The sequence below is a fragment of the Daktulosphaira vitifoliae genome, unplaced genomic scaffold (assembly GCF_025091365.1).
Source record: "Daktulosphaira vitifoliae isolate Bord-2020 unplaced genomic scaffold, ASM2509136v1 Scaffold_4, whole genome shotgun sequence".
Classification (NCBI taxonomy): domain Eukaryota; kingdom Metazoa; phylum Arthropoda; class Insecta; order Hemiptera; family Phylloxeridae; genus Daktulosphaira; species Daktulosphaira vitifoliae.
This window is the reverse complement of record NW_026099575.1, coordinates 1,431,896-1,455,459: the sequence shown is the minus strand read 5'-3', so window position 1 is coordinate 1,455,459 and position 23,564 is coordinate 1,431,896. Positions and strand designations below refer to the sequence as shown.

The 23,564-nt window shown below is 26.2% G+C and overlaps 1 long non-coding RNA gene, 1 other non-coding gene and 1 pseudogene across 2 annotated transcripts; 1 reads left to right on the top strand and 2 right to left on the bottom strand.

The window, feature by feature from the left end:
• Positions 1-12,180: 12,180 nt before the first annotated feature.
• Trnat-cgu (transfer RNA threonine (anticodon CGU)) lies at positions 12,181-12,252 on the top strand. The gene has a single exon. It is a non-coding gene; the product is annotated as a tRNA-Thr (tRNA).
• Positions 12,253-16,876: 4,624 nt separating this feature from the next.
• Positions 16,877-17,681, bottom strand: LOC126903856 (uncharacterized; annotated as a pseudogene).
• A 3,658-nt stretch (positions 17,682-21,339) lies between these two features.
• Positions 21,340-22,379, bottom strand: LOC126904039 (uncharacterized). The gene is made up of 3 exons (XR_007703650.1): positions 22,034-22,379; positions 21,780-21,903; positions 21,340-21,710 (listed from the first exon to the last, which is right to left on the bottom strand). It is a non-coding gene; the product is annotated as an uncharacterized LOC126904039 (long non-coding RNA).
• Positions 22,380-23,564: the final 1,185 nt, after the last annotated feature.

Sequence of the window (23,564 nt, the reverse complement as noted above, 5' to 3'; positions counted from 1 at the left end):
ATTCAAATAATCATTTTCTTAATTATCTAATAAACTCTGTATTTTTTATTTAGTTATTTTATCTGGATACTACTCAACACTGACTACTGATATAATTAAACCTTTTGATTTTCGTACCACGAACAGCGTTTTGTTGTTACTCTGAACTAGAGGCGTATTTACAGGGGATCATGTAGTAAAAACTTGCCCTAAAATAAAATTTAACACATAATATTATAGATTCATAGAATTGTACCAATAAACTACTGGTATAATTACCGATGCTAATTATAAAATGTACTACTATAAAATCATATTATACATTTTTTCAAGAGGATTTTTATTTAATATAATTTTCATAAGTTTTCTTAAATTTTCCTCCACAAACTAACAAAATTTAAAAACCACTATTCATTTCATGGAAGAGATAAAATAAAAAATCTTCATTTCTCTCAATCGGAATTTTTTTGAAAATAATTCAATGTTAGGCATGTTAATTAATTTTCAAGTAATTTTCATGTTCTATGTAATAATATAACATACATTTTTTAAGATAATGACGTGACATTACATTGAAATAGTTACTAAATAATATTTAGTAAATATTGTCTCCTATTTTCAGTGTCATATAGTAACCAAAATGTTATTATATTAAGACAATTCTATGCAAAGAACAAAAATACATCATAAGACTTTTTAATTTACTTTTATTTATAGTAGTTTAGTAAAATATTAATATTACTATTTTAGTTAGAATCTTACAGAATACTTAATAATTAAAAAGTATAGAATACCAACTGTGAAGCGCACAATGGTAGCAGCAACGGCAGTAGTAAGGCCTTGACAACGTCCGTCAATGAACCGACGAACGTAGCTCCTCTCACATTTAAATGAACACGATTTTGTCCTTCATACATTCCCGTTTGTCTTCTTTAAGCAAACCAACTTATAAAGCTAAAAATATAAAGTAGCTTGATGAGGTGAGTACATGATAAGTAGGTTTTTATTTTTAAGAAGGGTTGTTAATAGGAAAAGCTTAAAATTTATAATCTATATTCAAAGGTTCAAATAAACGAAAAAATAATAAAATAATTGAATAAATGGGTAGGTAATGATCAGATTATAAAATTATTTTTGTCAATTTTGTAACACAACTGAAAATGTACATTACATTAAATATAAATATTTTAAATGGTCATTCTTATTATTGTTTTTTTTTTAAAAAAAAAGGAATAATTTTTAGTTTTGTACATAAAAGCTCAGTAAAGTGGGATCGCAACATAGTTAGAATAAGTATAGTTGATATCTGATAGTGATTAACATCATTTTTTTTAATGCTTCGATGCGAATCTGTTAGCTTTTATAATAACTTATATACAGTCGAACTTCGATAAATGATACCTTGATATGTCGAAAATCTTGTTAAAGCGAAATAAATTCAGTAAAATCTGTATATAACATACAATAATTATTTAAGGTAAAACAATATATACAAAAAAAAAGAAAAGCTTCTAAAGTCTTACAGAGAGTCCGTTCAATGACGGAACTTCTATTAACATTAACAACTTCTATTAACAATTTTTATATTACATAACTATGGGTGAAACCTATTACAAATATAATAACACATTTATAACTGAAGAAGGTCTCTACACCAGGATTTTTTAAGTCGGTGAGGAGGGTTATCTGGGATAGAGAGTGAGAATAGGTTTTTAATAGGAGGCTTTGAATGATTTTGGAGACGGTTGTAAAAGTGTTTATAACAAGAAATAGCAGTTTGTTTTACAGTAGGAATTTGGAGCTCTTTATGAATAGTTTCGTTTGATATATAGGACGGGGCGTTAAGAATTCTACGAAGACATTTGGATTGTAAAGCTTAAATTTTGTTAATATTTGATTTTTTTACTGCTCCCTATAGCTCAAAACCGTACGCTTACATTGGTTTCATAAAGCTTTTATATATTATGAGTTTAGTGTGCAAGTTAGTTTTTGCATTTTTGTGGAGTAATGGTTGAAATATTCTAAACCGTTGGTTTACACTTATTATTTTTGTATCAATGTGTGACAAGTTTACGGTCGAGGATAAGATCAAGATATTTAACTTTATTGGAAGGACTAGAACTGTCATTAATAAAAACTTGGGGAAGATTTTTATAACAAAGAGTAAATGTAATATGAGAGGTTTTATTTTCGTTTAGCGTGACTCGCCATTTCTGGCACCAGTCATACATGCAGTTTAGATGTAATTGTAGTTGAGCAATAGCAATGTTATTGTTTTTATGAACTGAAATAAGTGTTTTTCATACGTATAGTCTGCCACATGGGTATTGATAGTTGTTGGTTGGTCAGCAATATAAATATTAAATAGTAAAGGAGAGGATATTGCATCTTAGCGAACGCCAGATTTTATTAGATGTAAAGGGGAAATTTTTATGCCGACTTTTGTCGCAAAGGTGCGGTCATCCAGATAGGACTTATAGAAAATGATATAGGAAGGTGGTGAGTTATTGTCGAGTAATTTCAGCAGTAATGAAATCATCGCCTGGGGCTTTTTTAGGAGGAAAAGTACAAATACAATTTTTAACTTCACTAGGAGAAAAGGATTTAGGTGAGAGATTCATAGGTAAGGGTATAGAGAGCAAATTATTCACGTTATTAAGTGACGCGTGTATTGGAATATCGGTATGAGGTTAAAAAACTTGGCTGAGATGTGACCCAAATAGAGCGGTTTTGTCATAGTCATTTATAGCCCAGTTCGAGTTTTAAGGGAGGCAAAGTACTCCTTTTACGTAAGATAGAATTCGTGGCTTTCTATAGAGACGCATTTTTCACCGACAATGAAGAAGTAAATTTTTCAAATGATTCCTTACGAATTTCGGAAAACATTTTTTTAACTTTTAGAGTTAAATAATTGTATGTGTATTTGTGTGAGGGTAGTCTAGTTCTTTGCTACACAACTCTGGCTCTTCTTTTAAGTACAATTAGGTCATGGATATACAACCGAAGTGGTATGGGATGAAAACTATCCCACTTATGTGTGGGATAGTTTTTTTTAAGGTAGGAATAGATTTTCTGGCAGCAGTTTGTATTTAGGATGTTAAACTATTAGTTGCGTTTTCAATATCATCAAAATTTTGACGTTTAATATTTAAAGTTAAATTCGTATCAATGATGTTTCTGAATGTTTCCCAGTTCGTATTTTTATTTGTTAAAGTTACCGGGTTGGTGCGGATTGGAGGACCGGTATTTAAGGTGAAAAGGACCGAAGAGTGATCAGAACAGGGGTTAAGTACATTTTTAACTGATTTTTTAATGTAACTTGGTATGTTAGAAACAAAAATATCTAGAATATCAGAACGTTTACTGTTTAATGTTATCCAGTATGTTGGACTATGAAGAGCAGTAATAGAGTATTTTTTCAACATGGATACTTGACTTAGGGAGATGCCTTTAGAATTGTTAGAGAGACAACCCCAGCGAGTATGTTTTTCGTTTAGAGAGCCTTCTACAATAAAGTTATAACCTAGTGAAGAGAAATAATCATAAAATTGTTCAACAGATATATTGTTTCTAGAAGGGCAGTAAACAGCGGCAAAAGTAATAGGAATGTGATTTAAAACAATTTGTATAGAGGCAGATTGTAAGTAGTTTGACTGAAACTTTAAGTAAATATTATATTTAATAGATGCTTTTTTAATAATGATTGCAGCACCTCTTCGAGTTGAGTAGCTAGGATGGATCATGTGTAGGACTTGATAGCCAGGAATCAATATTTTTGATGTATTAGTAAAGTGAGTTTCAGATATAAAAGCCAAATCAATGTTCAGTTCTTTTAGCGTAGATAAAAGTTCATTTTTGTGGCTGTATAAGCCATTTGTATTTCATAGTAGGGTGAGAAAAGATTTTGAGGTTTGTGGATTATTGGAAATTATTTTTTGATAATAGGTGATTTAATACTGTAGTCAGGAGGGAGAGAAGTGGATTTATTAAAAATTTAAACTCATTTAGGAAATCTGAGAATAATTTATTTTGATCTTGAGAACAAAAAACAACAGAAGAATTGGCAGTTATTTGTGTATTGGATGGAGTATTATATTTATTTAAGTCAGATGGAGAATGCGGAGGAAATGGCAAGAGACAGAAAAAAGTGGAAAGAAATTGTTTTTGTGGCAATGGACCTCAATGATCTTTAAGATGCCTTAAGAAGAAGAAGTCAGATGGAGCTATCTCCTTATTATGAACAGGTAAAATGTGTGTGGGTTGAGCTCTATATTAAAAATTTTGATTCGACTTTGACATCCGGATACGTTAGAGGTGGTCCTTGTAAGTACAATAGCCCTTGAAGTTTGCTAGGTGATCATATTGGCATAAGGCTCATTTAGCGGAAGTAAAAACTATAGATAACTCAAAAATATTTTTTACAATTTATTAGAAATTATTTTCGTATTTTTACCTCGATTTGTCTATATCTGCAATATAAATTAACTGTAACGATTTGAATTGATTGCAAATTTCATTAGTTATTGTACTGAATACGAATATATTTTGAACTTCATTAAATTGAGAATTATCAATTTGGATCAGTTACTTGTTTGTGATAAAGTATTGTTATTGTAAAAATAATTCTAATAAACTCTTAAAACTCGATTTTTTTCTCAGAAACATTGATAACTCGAAAAATTAGTACTTTGAAAATCTCAATAAGTCTAAAATTATCATATCCCTCAAGCTTCGACTGATCGAAGTTTTACTGTATTTTTAATTTTAATTACAAATACATTTTATATTTTTTAAATGAATTTTACAATTCAATTGATAAATTGTATAACTTAATGATTTAAATGCTAACTTCTCATAATAGTGCGATCTCGTTAGATGGTTTTTATATTTTCATGTAATAGTATTATTCAGAAGTTATTATTTAATAATTTATAAATATCAGACGTACCAAAAAATTTTCAAAAATCAAAATAAAAATAAAAATATTACAAGCGTGAGTGGTATTTTACAAATCAAATATAAACAAAACTAGACCAAAATTTCTGGGGGCTATAAAAAGAGGTATAACTCATAGACTTGTAGGGAGCATTATCACCGATCTTAGTATCACTAACATATATGATAAATGAAAAAAAAATTATAATAATTATACAATGCAATGTAATCATTATCGTTATATACATGTGTATATAAATATATTTAAATGCCTATGATTATTTGACAAAATGCAATTTTTTTTTCTGAATTACTCTTGCGTTATAATTTTGCAATAATTAAATAAAATAAATTACAATATCAATTATATTGATATTTGTACGACCAAACCAAGAAATTTTTTAATTTTTTGGATGTGCTAATTTTGAATTGGTTGGCGATCTTATCAGTGTTCCCCTTATGAATTAAAAAAGATTCAGATGCCCACAAAAAAGATTTTTTTATGGCTATTTGAGGTTATACGTATATTTGTTAGTATAGAAAATATACCTTTATTACCTCAAAATCTCCTAAAAACAGGCTTTTGCGAATAACATCTAAATTGTTAACAATTTAATATAAGCGGAAATATCGAAACAGTTTGCGGGGGGTTGAGTTCGCCAATTTTATTTTCTAAAGCTGTGGTGTTATCATTCCAATCATTGAACCTTGCATTGGTAGCAAATCAAATTGAAGAGAAACAATATTTTAATAAATACTTATCATAATTCATATCTTCAATAGTATCCTAGTTAATATAATTTTATCAATTATTTTAGTGTTGATGAAAGTGTAATACTACTTGGAAAAAAATCGTGCACAGGAATCCATTACTCCATTTCATTTACCTTTAGAACAGAGGTCAACGATCGTAGTAATAACACGACTGATAAGGTCCATCAATTTATGCGTCTATGGTTTAAACTAAGTATTTTTTTATTTATAAAAATTTATTATCAATTTTTTCTATCATCTATCTATATATCTATCTATCTATTACATTTAGATTAAACTACTATTGTAGCAATAAAAATCGTTAGTTTGAGTATATTTGGACATTTCAATATTAAAGTGTGGGGGCTCTGTCTCTGACTAGTGAGCCTTACATAAATTAAGTACTCCCTAGATTTGTGCTATTAGTACATGTGTAATAAAAATAACTACAATTTTTTAGAATTCGTATAATTTTTTCTAAAATCAAAATCTAAACATTGACAATAATTATGAATAATTACAATTAATTATCTACTATATGCTAATTATAATTAGCAAAATTACGTACAACCAAATAAGTTATTAAAGTTGTTTTTGAGTGATATAGTGCATGAGTAAATCACCTAGGATATTTTTAAATAAAATACACTATTTTACAGTTTTTATGTTTTAGTTTAAGTTTATCACAGAAATTATGGAAAAAAATACTTTATTAATAAGTAGAGTTTGAATTTAATGTATAAATAAAAATACAATTATTATCACAGTATTTTAAAAATCACTTGCATATTTAATGTTTATATCATTTTCAAAATCTTATCGTTTTTAACAAACATAATTACACTTAAGTTGTTGTTTGTAAGATTATAAAATGTTGGTAAAATTAATTTTTCATACGACAAGAAATTGATTTTCGTACATATCGGTACTTTACAGAAGAGAACAAGTTAATTTTATTATTAAATTACTAAACTAGCAGTCGAACACGGCTGTAACGGACGAAATCGTCTGGGAATGTTGTCGAGACCGGTTATGTTTCTCTTATCCTTTCTCTGTCTCTCCATTTACCAAGAGCAATAGTTACTAACGTTGCATTACATGTCCAATACAACATCTTACAGAATGCATTAGTGAGTTAGTCCTGCGAATATCATCTCGTTATAATGTGCATTCAAATTGTTTTTCTAACAAGAAATTACGTAGTTACATTAAAGCCATCGTCTTTCCTTTCATGAATGTCTAATCGCTATTATTATCGAAAAGTGTAATGTTACAATTATTGGAACAATAAATAGTTTATAATCTTAATCTTATGTAGACCTTTTTTTATAATTTAGAAATATTTATTTACAACTTTCTATATTTTTTAAAAAATTTTGAAGACTTTTAAAAATATTTTATTTTAATTATAAAAAGATTACTTCTAACTAGTATTTTGAATTAGGTGCAGTTGTATGGAATACTAACCACCAAATAGGTCTGACCGATGAAATAGAAAAAATTCAATAACGTTTTGTTCGATTTCTAGCTTCTAAACTTAATATGTTTAAATTTAAATTTTAGTAATAAGTTATAAAATCGCATTATACATTTATTAAGATTGTTATTTGTTACATGTTTACATATTTTAAATTCCTGTAAAGTTACTTTGTTTGTGTCTGTACTCTTGTTCTTTCTAGCGTTATAATAATAAATAAATAAAAATATTTTTGTGATCATTTAATAATAGCGCTGCATTTTAGGAAGAATTTTTTTCACGTACCTCGAAAGGTAGGTTGGGGTAAATACATATGAAATACAAATGCTATCATTTCAATTTTTAAAATGTTGGGTGTAAAGATAATTTTTTAAAAACATCATAAACTTTCTCTACTGTTTCATCTTACAGTATAAATTAATGAATTTATCAACTTAAAACATTATTGAAATAAAATTTTTATAAAAATTTAAAACAACTATTTTAAAGTAGTATTTTATTTGAGATAATATTTATCAATATGTCAAAAATATTATAATATATATTAAGATATTAATAACTCAAAATATAAAAATTATAACCACGATTATTAAAGTTGTCATAAATCGATTAAGTATTATTGTTTATAAATTATAGAATCTATTATAGTTTATCTGATAGCCTATAGAATTTCGAATTAACTTTATTTTATACTGGCGGTTAATTAATTGACATACATAATAAAAGTGTTGACACCTGCCTTAAAATTTTTTTAGAAATTAATTACATTAGTAAAAACTTTCAATGTAAACTTAATGAACCAAATGATTTCACATGGTAAGATGTTTAGAGAAGGGAAGATGAAGTTCATAGCCCAGAATTTCCGGTCAAATGTTTTATTTGTGTCTGCGAGACCATGACGACTATGGCGGCGATATGGTCCACGGTCGCGACGTCCTCGAAATAATTCACGTCCCGTCGTTACTTAAAACGTAATATACGTCACGCATCAATTGCCTTGTAAACGCAATCTGATAATGATATTTGATTATAAAAACAGCAACAATTTAGTAAATATAAAGTTCTTTCTTTGTATAAATTTCGGTACGGCAACACTGTAAAGAAATAACAACTGTTGCCGACAAAATTTAACGTGCGGTAGGAGTCGGCATGGTAACGCATTCTATCTCTTCCACCGTTACTTTAAGGGAACCGCTGTGTCCTTGTCAGCATGTCGACATATGAGAGGGAGAGAGATGTGCCGTAAAAAGTGTCAATAATAAAAAGGCAACAACAATAAACGAATACGTAAATCGATTTTACGATCTCCGTGCGGGCCATCTCCATGGATACGCAAAATAGCGCGTGCGTCAGGCTGTACTTAGTAAAAGAGCAATACCGCGCAAAGTTAGCTTACTGTTCAACGATGCATTACATGAACGGTCCCGTTTATCGATTACTCTGTGGTATAATGTAACTACTGCCACTACTGTGTGCGTCACCACCAGCCCTTGAACTCCATTCCTGCACTCTGCGATTTCAAATAAACAACGTGTACGGTTTATTATTAAGCCGTTTTAGGAAAAGGAGGAATATTCAGTGACGAATCTAGACATTATTTTTAAAACGTCATGAAGTCAATTTTGCTGCTTGTAGTTGATAAATTTGCCCGCTTAATTATCTTAATGAATAAAAAAGTTAAATTTATTTTAAAAAATTCTTTAATGATTTTGAGAGGAGGTAATATTTCCTAGAAAATTGCCTTTGAGGCTATATTATGTTTACGTAGAAATTTAACGTAATTTCAGCAAACTTCTCTCACATTCAATATTGTACAAAATACTCATGACTGCATTAAAATTGAAAATAAAATTTTACTTGGGCGTAATGTGGCGCAGTGCATCATTCAGTCGACGCCTAAACGCTGATGTTCAGCTGTTAGTTTCCGAATGGTTGACCATACGAGAACTATAACAATGTCACACACCTTGCCCCCTTACAAGATTCAGAATCAGAAGGAAAGCCAGTGTAAGTCTTGTCGTATTAAAAAAGGGTAGATACGACCCCAAATAGTTCGCTAATAGATGATGATGATGAATCATTCTTTACTTATGTTTATATTTAAATTCATTCATTTTGTTATTTAATGTATTTTAAATGTACTCATTACCCACCCCTATGAGCGTTTTACTAAATAAATAATACTCCAAATTAAATCTATGATTATAATCAAATAAGAATCATTTGAGTTTTCACTTTTTTAATTCAATGTATAGAAAGTACATTTTAAACATTTGTCAAACGGATTTTGCGTTAAAAAACACAAATTATTCATCATAGACAAGTCTATTTTGAGTGTTTTATTCATTAATTATTTTTCTTTCGTTTAAGACAAGTTTTTTTATATTTCATAAAACGAACTTTTGAATAGTCTAGGAAACCGGTTAACAGCACATTAAAATGCATCCCCTAATAAACAACACAATTTTTTTCTTATTTAATTCATTTATTTGTTATAAGGCACAAAAATTCCAGCACAGGGGGGTCGCGGCACAGTGGTGATGTGACATAGTTGGATTAAGTATAATGATATCTGACAGTGATTAAAATCACTATCATAAAAGACGCTTCGATGCAAATCTGTAGATAGTGTTTAATTTTAAAAAATTGGTAGATTATTCCAAAAGCTACATAATCAGCTAGTTCCTTATTAATATCGTGATTAAGATAAAGTATGTCAAATGAAAAAGGGATTATTAAAAAATATTATTTCTCATAAAAAAATTGTGTTGATCATTATACTTTTCAATAAGTTATAGTATTTTAAAGTAAAAAATGTAAAATATAATCGAGAATTTTCCTACAGTAATAGAATTCGATGACCATTTTCACCATGAAGACAAAATACAGTCCGATATTTTTTTTTCCATAATAAAGTACATTACCATAGCTTTAATATAATATATATATAAAAGAGTCAGACTTTCCGGAACACTTTCAACATTTAAATTGAAAAAGTTCATTTTTTGTGAAAAAGTTGTCATTTTGAAGCTTCCCCTTTGGGCAGGTAAAGGGTCAGATTTATAAAAAAAATGTACCAAATGAAAGGTAAAAACATCATGCATCTATAAAAAAAATAATAATAAATGTACAATTTTCACATAAATATCAATAATATGATCAGTGAGGGTATTTTCAGGTTTTTTAAGGAAGGATACGTATAAAAAAGTAAATTAAAAAAATAAAATAAACATCTTGACTATAAAATAATTATAAATTGTGTAATTATTTTTGTCATGAAGTTTCCTTACAAATATGTAAATATTTTTCCATAATAACACCTGTAGTATCAAGATTAATAATCAGTTGAATAATAATAAAAAATGTACAAAAAATGAGTTATTAAAGTTTGAGATGTTTAAAGTTTAACGGTTTGCTGAGTATTAATACTGATGCCAAAATAATATATTATGCAGACGATGTGGTACATTGCATAAAAATGACTTTGAACATCTATATTTTAATTCTAATATAATATTTCAATCTGTCCAAGCATGTTTTCGTAATAATATCCTACAATTAAATCTGTCTAAAACAAGACATATAATATTTTATTATATTGGAAATAATAATTTTAGTGAAACTCAAAAGTTATGTGTACATACTTTAACTTGTTTACTAAATAATCTTGTGAATTTTTTTTTTGTAATAATATAAAGAAAGCGGATTCCATTAAATATACTAAAATATCAAATATAAAAATACTTAAAATTATTTATTGATTTTCAATTAAAATAACATAGATAATTTAGTAATCCTAAATAGAAAACTTTTTATGTGTTTAGGAAGATATTAATTTGTTAAAAAATATAAGTTATATGTATTTAGTTCAGTCGACAAAAACTTATTGAATTAAAATATGAGAGAGTGCACATGATATCTATTTGAATAAAATTAAAATAACTATGAATAAGATTATAAAATTTATTTTAAAATTACCAGTATTTACAAGTACAGATTTTATATTTAAAGAGCTAAATAATCTCAATTTAATAAATTTTTATATAAATGCTCATTATTGTTAATATTTAAACATAAAAAATATATACCATTATGTAAACATCATTATTATACTAGACTTAAAAAAAATATTAATATAATAGCACCCTCTTGTTTTAAAAAAATATGTACAAAAAATGGTCTAAAATCGTATTATTGCACTAAGTAGAAGTTTAACATAAATTAATTTACAGGTGATATTTATTACAAACGCCTCATATTATTAAAAAAATTAAAAATCATAAACATTAAAAATTTGACTTTAATATTATATTCATATTCAAAATAAAATGTCTTGATTTATTTAAAGATAATATCGGATTGAATTCATAAGTATACTACATACATAGTATAATATTTTTTATTTAGTCTTAGTATTATAAGTTTTTTTATTTTATTATTTTGTTTTTTATTAAAATATTATCACATCAAAATAAAGTGGGATATTTACTAAATTAATTCTAAAAATTTATAACTTTCAAAACAAACTATTCTTAAAGAAGTATACAGTTTGTAAAAATAAACATACATGTATATCTTTTTTGAGTTTTTCGAACCAAATATTTTATATTTATATTCTCTCTTTACAAAAATTTAAAACTACCAGTAGTTTCTTAGAAAATAAGTATCTTATCAAATTTAGATAATTTCTAAATGTATATATATATATAGGTGTCCGTAGTAATATTTAAATCAGGAGTGTAGGAATTGAATTTTTTTTAAGTATATGTTTGCCCGTCCCTCTCAATGACTAAAATGACAATATTGAGTTGATATGATCCTAACGTTCAAATATTTATGAGCTATATTAAGAAATAAACATATACTAATATTTATTATCTAAGTATAAAAAAAACATAAATAAAATAAAAAGTAATTTTTCTGAAGAGTTATTAAAGATTATTTTGTAGAAATGCTTTTTTTTATAACATGACATGTATCATTTATAAAATTATATTGCGCTTATATACGTTTGTTTCATCAGCCTCTCGCAGCGTGCCTCTTTAGCTCAGTGGCAGAGCACTGGTCTCGTAAACCAGGGGTCGTGAGTTCAAACCTCACAGGAGGCATCCAACTTTTTGAAAATTTTAATTAACATTATTAATAATAAATGTAACAACTTAAAAAAAATTGCATACGAAGATTAAAATATATCACTTAATGCCATACTATTTTAATTATTAATAAATTGTTCGAAGAAACTGTTACAGCTGAAATTTAATAACATTTTGTGGGTTTTAATTTAATTGCTAATTTTTTTTGTGTGTGCAAAAAATAGAATTATGAAAAAGTTGTATTACAATTCTTTTTAAGAGATGAAATAAATTATTTTTTTATAGAAAATAATTGTATGCATACATTTGAAAATTTATTTATTTTGCAAATTTAAGAATAAGTCACCCGAACATTAATTTTAAGAAAAATTATATTTTATATTATTTTAAAATATTTATTAGGATGAAGAAAAACTAGTTATAGCTAAATATTTTATTGTAGTCGATCCTATGAATATGAGCCATTTGTTCTTTATGTATGATAAATATACGTATTAATAAAAAAATACATTTATATATATATTATATTAAATATAATGATTGTATAGACATAATAGTACAAATAATATCTGACAGTAATTAAAATTAATATCATTATCATAGAAAAATATTTGATAGTGTTTAATTTTTAGAAATAATTGTAGGATTATTCCTAAAGCAACAATAATGCCTACCTCCTTAATTATATATTGATTACAAGTTTTATGATTTAATTATATTTATTAGTAGATATTGAGAGCTGCAAAAAAAATTTTTTTTTAAATATTTATAACTAAAACTTAAATTAAGTACTATACACAACAATTGGAACAATCAATGATAAAGAAAATACGAAATTGTAGGTTCAAATATCATAATATTTGCCTACCTTAGATTCATCAGGCGTTAATTTAATGATAACAATTTCTTATGTTAACGTTATTATTTTATGTATTTTAAATTTTGAATAATGATAATTATACTTCTGTTGAATACTGATTTATAATTTTTGCTGTTATGAATTGTTTTACTATGACATACATTATTTTATGATTTATATATAAAACACTTTTTTTAAATTTTTGTTTTTAACATTCTTAAATAAATTATTGCATTTCTTAGCATACATTTATATGTCATAGTATGAAAATTTGGCAAAAGATAATAGATAAGAGAATAAGAAATGAGACATCGGTACCTAAAAACCTGTTTGGATTTATGTCTGGTAAGTCAACAATGGAGCCATTATTTTGTGTGAGACAACTAAAAAATTACGGAAAAGAATAAAACGCTGAGTATGGTATTTATAGATTTAGAGTAAGTGTATGATAGTGCCGAGAGAGTTTTAAAGTGAGCATTAATGATAAAAAGTGCCCGAAAAGGTATATTAATATAATAGAAGATTTGTATTATGGTACTTCTACCAAGGTAAAAAGTGTAGGAGTATCAGAAGGTTTTAGGGTATAATTAGGAGTGCACCAAGATTTTGCTTTAAGCCCTTACTTATTTTCTATAGTGATGGATAAAATTACTAGAGAAAAACGAGGAGAGATGCTGTGTGGCGCATGTTGTTCGCCGACGATATAGTGTTAATACGAGAAAATAGGGAGGAAATTAATCAAAGGCTAGAGGTGTGAAGATCAGCTGTTGACGAGAATGTAAGACACAGGGTAAGTGCATGTGAATAAAGTGGACAGAGGCGTCTGGTATGTTATGCGATAAAAGAATTCTAATAAGGCTGAAAAGTAAATTTTACAGGACTGCAGTAAGACCAGTTATGTTGTTTGGTTTAGAGTATTGGGTGGCTGACAAGAAAGTAGAGCAGAGAAAGAGTGTAGCAGAGATGAGAATGCTTAGATCGATGAGTGGAGTGATTAGAAAAGATAGAATAAGGAACGAACATATAATAGGGAGTATAGGTGTAACGTCAATTGTGGATAATACAAGAGAAAATAGACTTAGATGGTTTGGTCATGTTATGAGGAGAGAAGAATCGGAAGCTGTAAGAACAGTTATAGAAAGAAGAGGTAGAAGATTACCAAAAAAGAGATGGAGGGATGTAATTGAATGCGATATGAGGACAGCTGATGTGAGAGACCGTGTCAAGTAGAAATTTAGGATAAGGGTGGCCAACCCCAAGTAGTTGGAATTAAGGCGCGGAAAAAGGAGAAGATATGATATATAAAAAGAAACGGTAGAACAGTGGGGTCGCGGCACAGTATAGACGTGGCATAGTTGGGACAGATATAAATGATATCTGACAGTGATTAAAATCACTATCATAAGAAACGCTTCGATGCAAATCTGTAGATAGTGTTTAATTTTAAGAAATTGGTGAAATATTTTAAAAGCAACATGAACTCTTATTTCTTTAATTATATCCNGAAAGCAACATCAACTCATATTTTCTTATTCATATCCTGATAAGTAAATATAGATTCAAAAATATAATATATAATTTTTATAATTAATTGTTTTCAAATTATTATTGATTTTGTTTTTTAATATGTTAAAAGTAATCATTTTTAGCCTACTTCTTTTTGTCCTTTCAAGTGAAAGTTTATAATAAAAAAAAAAATTAAATTTATTACTATAACTATTAGCTCAACTTGCAAGTTTGAAATTGGCATCATTAAATAAAAAAAAAATGGTATTTATTAAAATAAATATGCAGTCAGAAAATTTTATACTTACTATTTACAGTAAATTTATCAGAAAAGCAAGATTTTTTTTTAATATTGGTAGATATTTCGAAAACAACAACACTTATTCCCTTAATTTTATCCCGATTTATAATTATAATATATGAATACATAATAATTACAGTAATTAAATTTAGTATGAAAGTGATATTCAATAATATAATATTGTAATTATTACGGAGATATTATAAAAATAAAAAGGAGTTGTATATTCATATACTTTTAATGCGTATAAAAATTTAATGGGATTGATTAATAAAAAATTTTTGTTACATATGAATAAATATACTTGATTAAAAGGAACTTTTATCAGAAACAAAAATATACTTTTCTAAATCAACTTTTCGCGATGTTTTCAAATGTGCAATTAAACTTTTTCTATTACTTCTAAGTTTTAATATTATTACATATTATTTATATTACATATTATTTACATATAAAAAAAAAATAATTAAGAACAAAAAAAATTTGTTTTAAATTAATATAGATTTTGATTATTAATATGTTAAATAAGGAAAATTACATGTATAACCTATTTTTTTAATCGTTTAAAGTTGATTTTTGTGAATGTTTATAATAAAAAAAAATTAATTTATTTTACCATAATTTTTAGCTCAATTGGCAAGTTTGAAATTTACATCATTAAATAGAAAATTTTATGAGAATTAAAAAAATTGTACCGTTAAGATTAATATGCAGTTAGGAAGTTTTATAATTACTATTTATAGTAAATTTATCAGAGTAGCTCAATATTTTTTGCATTTTTATCGTAATAGATAACTGAAATAGAAATAATAGATATCATTACCTAGTAACTATTGGTGTTTAAAAAGATTCTACAATTGAAATATTTATAACTTAATTAATTTTAATGATTTGCTTTAACTAAATAAACCAATCAAAACAAAGTTGTTAAAAAGATTTACTCAATTGAGCGTATTATAAAATTTTATTATAATTGTAAAAATCCATTGTTAATTCAGGAGAAATTAACTATCACTTTTTTTTTAGAAATGATTTATATAGCAACATGTTACCAAAAAATTTGGAATATTATAGTCTAGTGGTAGTACACACAATAGAGTAAAAAAATTATTAAATTTTAAAGTAAAATGATTTAATTTTATAGTTGAAACCTATCATATCAAACTTAATTCGTCAATAAATACTTTGAAAACATTAGAAATTAATGATTTTAATTGTCTGTATGGAGAACATGGGATAAGTAACTGTTTCATTGATAAATAAGAATTTTTTTTCAATTTTTGAGGGTAATATCTTCAACTAGATACGAATTGTAGTCATTTGACGTATCATTGAAAAAAGTAGGTCAAGTTATAGCAGAGAAAATAAATGATAGTCACATAAAAATATCTTCTCAGCTTTGCATCCAAGCTAAAACTTAAAAGTTAAAAGTAATCAATTTATTTCTTCTTCGGGTAAGTGTTTCTTCAACTTCTGCGTTACTATGTAGATGTGTAATAAAACCCTCCTGCATCTCAAGTTTTGATGGTCGCCATTGTTTTTTTTCCCTCTGAACTGATTGCTGTTATAAGAAATGGCAAACAAAGAAGGGCAGTAATATTGGATACTTCATGATCTTCTAAAATTATTCAATTATATTTAGAAAATGAATAAAGAAATATTCATCTAGCTGTTCATTAATATTAGGGGCAGATTCAGAATATTTAAAAGGGGGGCACAAAAAGTTTCTAGACAATCAATTTTTCTGTTTACTATATCGTTCAATTATGCATTTTTTTAAGTAGTAAATGATAGTTAAAGGAGGTGACCCGCCCAATTGTGCCTTCCCACTAGATCTGCCACTGATTAAGATATGTATTAATAAGTATTGAAAAAAAATGTGTTGAATTGAATTAATTAAAAAAAAAATAAACAGACCTTCAGAACTTAATTCTATATATTTTTTTAAGCGTTCATTAATTGTGAGTTCTCTCGATTTTTTTCGACTTTTCCTTAGCTGAGTTAGCTGAGTTAACTATTTGAGTTAAATATTATGTTCTTAAAAATTGGAAAATTAATAAATAACTTATCACTGTATGTTGGGTATGCTATATCAAAATCTTTTAAGAACTAAAAGAAAATTAAAAGTATAATTTGTGTTTTTAATAAAATTATTCTACTGTTTATATTACGTACAAGTGTATAGCCAATAGATGTTTTTAATGCTGGGTACAAAGCCATATATTCCGCAATAGATTCTCCATCATTTGATAACAGTTTTTGAAGTTTATAATTAGCAGTTATTGACCAATTTTTTTCAACTAAATCCCATGGATCATTTGAATTTTGTAACCATATACAATTATCTTCAACGTTAATTGGATCAATAGTTTCACTGTTCAAGAACCATTGCAATACTTCTGATAAATGAAGACCTGGAGAAGAACTACCATACAATGATGGTGAGTTACTTCTGGAAGAACCAATAAGCCCAGACTTGCGATTATTTAAGCATTCAAGAAGTTTCCCTTTTGCAGTTTTTTTTAATTTTGGACCATATGAAATGTAAGGAATAAAATAAGTAGAGGTGTTTTCTTTTTTAAAAATAGTGGGAATTTGGTAAGCTAATTCATGTTATCTTGTAGAAGAAACTTTACGGTCAACATTATCTTTAAGTTCATTATTGATAATAATATGGCACAATCTTCTCCGTCCAATACTATCAAGAAGCCCAGTTTCTTGGTAGGTTACTAATATTGCTTTTCCCTCATTAGAACTTTGAAGTAACTGTAAATCCTCCTGAAAAAAATAAGTTTATAAAATTAGTATTTATTAACAGTCCAATAAATAAAACATAACAATTATTATATAAAATAAATAAATAAGTTTATAATATCATGTAAAAATATATTTTTTAACAAGAAATTAAAAATTAAAAATTAAAAGCTTATTAAGATTAAGTCAGTTTAGTAAAATTTCTAAATAAAATTCAGAGAAAATTTGCATTAAATGTAGTGATTTAACCCAACTATAAAAATAAATTATTGAAAATAATTAAAACAATTATACCAATAAATTTATTAAATTCAATAAATTATATCTTACTGATTTTGGTATTTCAGTAATTGATGTTGAATGATTAGGCTCAATATCTGTGCTAGCTTAAGTAAGTGGTTCAATACAAGGTGATGTTTTACCAAGATTAGTGTATATTGAATCACTATACGAGGCTGAATCTGATGTGACAGCAATCTAAAATATGAAACTCAATTATTTATTTGGAAAAATTTGAAAGAAAATTATTTATTTAATAATTATTTTTCCGTCTTCTTTAATATGAGAAATATTTTTTATAGTTCAGTACAAATGAACACACAATAAAAGTAAAAATTAAAAATATTTTGTTTAACAAAGTGTAATTAACAGACACTAAAAATGTTTAGCTCAATTTTTTTAATTAAAAATTCACTTAAGCCATCACATTTATATTACCTCTTTAAAAGAAAAAATAATAAACTTTTTATTTTACCTCAGATAAACTGCTATAACTATCAATGCGATTCATTAATATATTTTCATAAGTTGGTGTAGAAAGCGAACTACTCGACGCTTGATCGCTAGACTAGAAATATGATTTTTCAATAATTTTATTACAGCAATGATAAAATTGATATTTTATAATATTGGTCATTATGCCACCAAAATTTAAATATATTTTAATGTTTAAATAATTTAAAAAAAATTTAAATATAGGCTCACAGTATCATCTTGGGTTCCTGAAATTATTGATCGCCAATCTTCAAGGTTTGACATGAATCTAGCCCTATGACCAATAGAAGGTATAAGATTTTACCATATCAGGATTTAATAAAGCCAAAGTATTCAAGTCAATGTCATTTTCTACTCATGTAACATAATTTTATAAATTACTTTATTTGATGAAATTATATTTTTTTTTGTTAACAAAATTCATGTTACAATATATTTTCTACGTGTGTGGAAAAAATGATAAATTAGCTTGAATAATTTACCTTGTTTAAAATTACATAATGCATTTATAAACACGCCTTGAAATACGTGTTTTAGATTAATTCATTTTAGTTTGATGTAATAGTTTAAAATTTGCATCCCGTTAATTTTTGTTTAGTTAACATTTTTTAATTATTTTAATATTTCATAAATTTTAAATTTTAATTTAAAAATAATAAATGTAAAACTTACCTTCAAAAACGGGAATATATTGGAATATAAGTCCCAAGCTGGAATATAAGCTATTAAAAAGTCTTTTACGTCGTTTTTAGCCATTATTTAATAAAAAACGGTAGCACAGTGGGGTCGAGACACAGTGTAGACAGGCATAGATGGAACAAGTATAGATGATATTTGACAGTGATTAAAATCACTATCATAAGAAACGCTTCGAAGCAAATCTGTAAATAGTGTTTCATTTAGAGAAATTGGTGGATTATTTCGAAAGCAACATCAACTCTTATTTCTTTGATTATATCCTTATTAGTAGTTCTTTGATTTTAAAATATAATATATGAATAAATACTAATTATAATTATTAAATTTAGTATAAAATTGATATTTAAACAGAGAAATTATAAAAATAATAAAGAAGTTGTATTTTGCTTTATTTTTACGTGTATAAAAATTTAAAGGGCTTGATACAATAAATTTCAATAAAAACTGTTTGTTACTATAAATAAATGCACTCAACTACAAGGAACTTTCATTAGTAACAAAAATATACCATTCTAAATCAACTTTTTGCAATGTTTTCAAATCTGCAATTAGACTTTTTTTTTCATTTCAAAGTTTTAATATTATTAAAAATTAGTATTTACATATAAAAAATTGGCATCGAAGTTAAAAAATTGGCTATTTAAGCTAAATCAAAAATAAAAATTACTTTTTTGACTTTAAAAAAGTAAAAAAAATTTAATAAGTTTAATTTCTTATGTCTTATGACCTTTGTTCTATGTCAATTAAATTATATAATACTCATGAAAGTCAATATATTCTCCTAATAAGATATTTTAAAATAAAATAAAATACAAAACCTAGAATTTTAATAGAAAAATAGCATATTTTTGAATACGGTAGCCATTTGCGCATAGAAGATAGGTCGTCGGGACAAATTTTTTTTTTCATTTTATATTACATAAAATAAGCTTTAATTTGATATATGTTTAAAGGACGCAGTATTTCTGGAACATTTTCAATAGTTAAGTGGAAAAAGTTAATTTTTGGTGAAAAATTTGTCATTTTAAATATTTTCCTGTGGGCAGGTTAAGTGTCAAATTTACAAAAAAAATATACCAAATAATAGGTCAAGAAATCAAGCATCTATAAAAAAAAAAATTATATTGATATGTTCATTTTTGAAAAAGTTACGGCAGTTTTTAGTAAAAAAAATTGAAAAAATTTCGAAAATTAGCGATTTTTAAATTTGTAATTTTTTTGGAGGTTTCCTCCATTTACGGGGAACAAGGGAATTTTTTTCAATTTTTGAGAGTAATGTCTTCGACTAGATACGATTTGTGATCTTTTGACGTATCGTTGAAAGAAATCGGTTCGGTGAGAGCTGAGAAAAAGTGGTAACAGACACAAAAAAAAAAAANAAGAAATCGGTTCGGTGAGAGCTGAGAAAAAGTGGTAAGACACAAAAAAAAAAAACACATCATAGTAAAACCCATACCTTCTCAGCTTCGCATCTAAGCTAAAATACATATTTCAATAGTTTATAATAATAGAAAAGAATCTGATTAATAAATTTATTAATGAAAGATGTAGTCAATAGTCGAGTGGTAGTTTAAAATTATTTAACCCACTTGTACTTAAATATATTGCATTTGTAATTGGTATTTTTTTAGAAATTTAGCATATCATGACTTAGAAAAAAATATATAAATTCCTATTAATACCTAATTAATTTATATATTATAATGTTTTAAACATAACTAAATCAATAATATTAGAAAAAAAGCCATCCACATAAATTTTTTTATGTAAGCAATATTTTATGACTTACAAAAGAAGTTCCATTCTTCCAATTTAATTTGATCCACTTTTATCACTTTTAAAACAATTAAATTTTAAAGTATAACTGCACTCACCGGTATTATCGTATAAGGTATTACAAGGGATATCTGGTTCATATGAGTATATCTGCATTTCATTAGCATGTTCAACCTGAATTATTGCCTGCTACTAATTAGAAAAATATAGTACACATAAAAAAAAAATTGGTTCAAGTACTAATTTTGTTTAGTAATATTATAATATATAAATTTGATGTATTAATATTTTACTAGTTACAATTTAAAAAGTTCAATTTTTATAACACATTTAATTCATTGATTGTTAATATTATCTTGATTAATTGAACTATTAATAAATGATTACATAAATTAATATTATTATTATTATTTAATAGATATAAAGATCACTGGATATTGGATATAACACTGATAATAGATATAATATATTATATTATAACATAATATTTGAGTTTTCAAATTAAAATTGAATTATTTCAGTACTTAAATTAGATAAAATGGCTATTATATTACCTTATTTATAACATTATCAGATATGCATGAGGCTGAGGAACTAGCAGTGATTTGTACAGCAGATGATGATACAGGTGGTAGTTCATAATCTAAATTACTATGCATGATGCTGATGAACTAGCTACGATTTCTATAGCATGTAATGTACTAAATTGCAGTTCATATTCTAAATCTTCAGATTTCCTTGTCAATAATTCAGTAAAATTTCTTGATACATGTTTCTTGATCGGTGTTATTGATAAGCTACAATCTAAATAGAAAATTATAACAATATCGTATTTTCAAAGAAATAATAGAAGTATAAAAATAATAGGTTTACCTTCAAAATCACTACCAACAGATGAACTTCTTTGGCTTTTTTTTTCTTTTTGGTGCATCACACTCATTTTCTGTAGCAGAGATTTCAATTTTAACATGCTGATGCCATGGTTTTTTAAAATTTGCTATGTAAACAAAAACAATTAAAATTTGAATTACAAGTAATATACCAATATAAAGTTCATTTTGTTCGTTTTAATTATTTCTAACATAATAAAAAGTTTAAAAATTTATATGAAAATACGAAGTACTAACCATATATTTTATTATTCAATATTTTTATAATATTTTTTCCCCAGGACCATCAGATTTAAAAAGTTCAACGCTTGTAACCTTAAAGGGAGGCCAACGACAAAACTGTACATCTGATAGATTTAATATTGTTATTTCTAACACACAGTAATTTAAAAAAATTATTATAATTACACATGCGAATGCTGCAAATAAATTCAACGGCCATATTTAACATTAAACGGCTGACAAAAAGAATATTAACACACACACGAATCAACAGGATGCGTCTCCAGTGAAACCATACAAAACGAATTATGTCTAATTATAATATAATAGTTGGTAATTCTTAAAATAATAATTTTTGACAGCAAAATACATACATCACTAAGATGTTATTGAGAAATATCGTAGGTCAGTAAAATTTAAAACGTACAAATAAAACAAAGTTAGATATTACGGGCAGTTGCAATGAAACAGCTTTTGATTTATTTTGAAACATTGCAGTGTGATGTTTTAAAAGTAACAAGAAATATATATTCCAGAGATGTTGGAAACATCAAATGTTTAGTGGTATTTTAAATAATATATATTATTTAAAATTAGGACCACCTTAGTTTTTTAAATTATACTTACAATACATAACATCTTTATAACAAAGCTGTTTTAGCAAACATTAACGTAGTTTTAACATATTATTTTGCCAAAATAATTTTGGTTACAATATGGTCGATCCTAGAGATAATTTTTAAGAGGTTGTTGATTGAATACTTTTAAACTTCTCATGTTATAATAGATCATATTATATAAGATATAATTTATCATATAAAATATGTAATAATTCTTTTATGTAATTTTTTTGGCTGGGTTGGGTTTATTCTTTAGTTATTATTGTATGTATATAACTCGCAATTAACCTTCTCGAGATCTTTTTAAATTTTGGGGTAGATCCAATTTCTACAAACATTAATTTTTTTTATTAATTTTTGTCTTTCTAACGATGATACATGGCGTACACAACGAATGCAACTTCTATATCACCTAATGTCTTCATTGAAACTTATTTAATACTTTAAAAAATAAAAAGAATAATTAGAGCAAATGCTAACATGAGGAATTTTGAAACTGTTGTGATTATACTGTAGCTTTTGGCAGGCTAATTTTCTTTATAAAGACGCGTTAAAACGCTTGCAGTATGCACATAAACAGCGTTCGCATTTATTAAAACGCGAACGCTGTTATATTAAACGCCTAGTGTATAAGCTTCTTTAAACCGAAATAATGGATCTATACCAAAACATTACAGGCCAACTATTTTCTTATATTTGCGTTTCTTGAACTAATAAAACTGATAAAATAATCAATAAGTTTTCTGTAAGAAGTAGTCACCAACTAATACTTATACATCAATAGTATTCAGCAAGTTTATATAACCTGATCTAAGCGGTTTTTTGCTGTATGCATTTTCGACTATTGTTTTTTTAGATTTGATGCGAAGCTAAGAAGGTATTAATTTTACTATGATATGTTTATTTTTATTATTATTTTTTTGTGT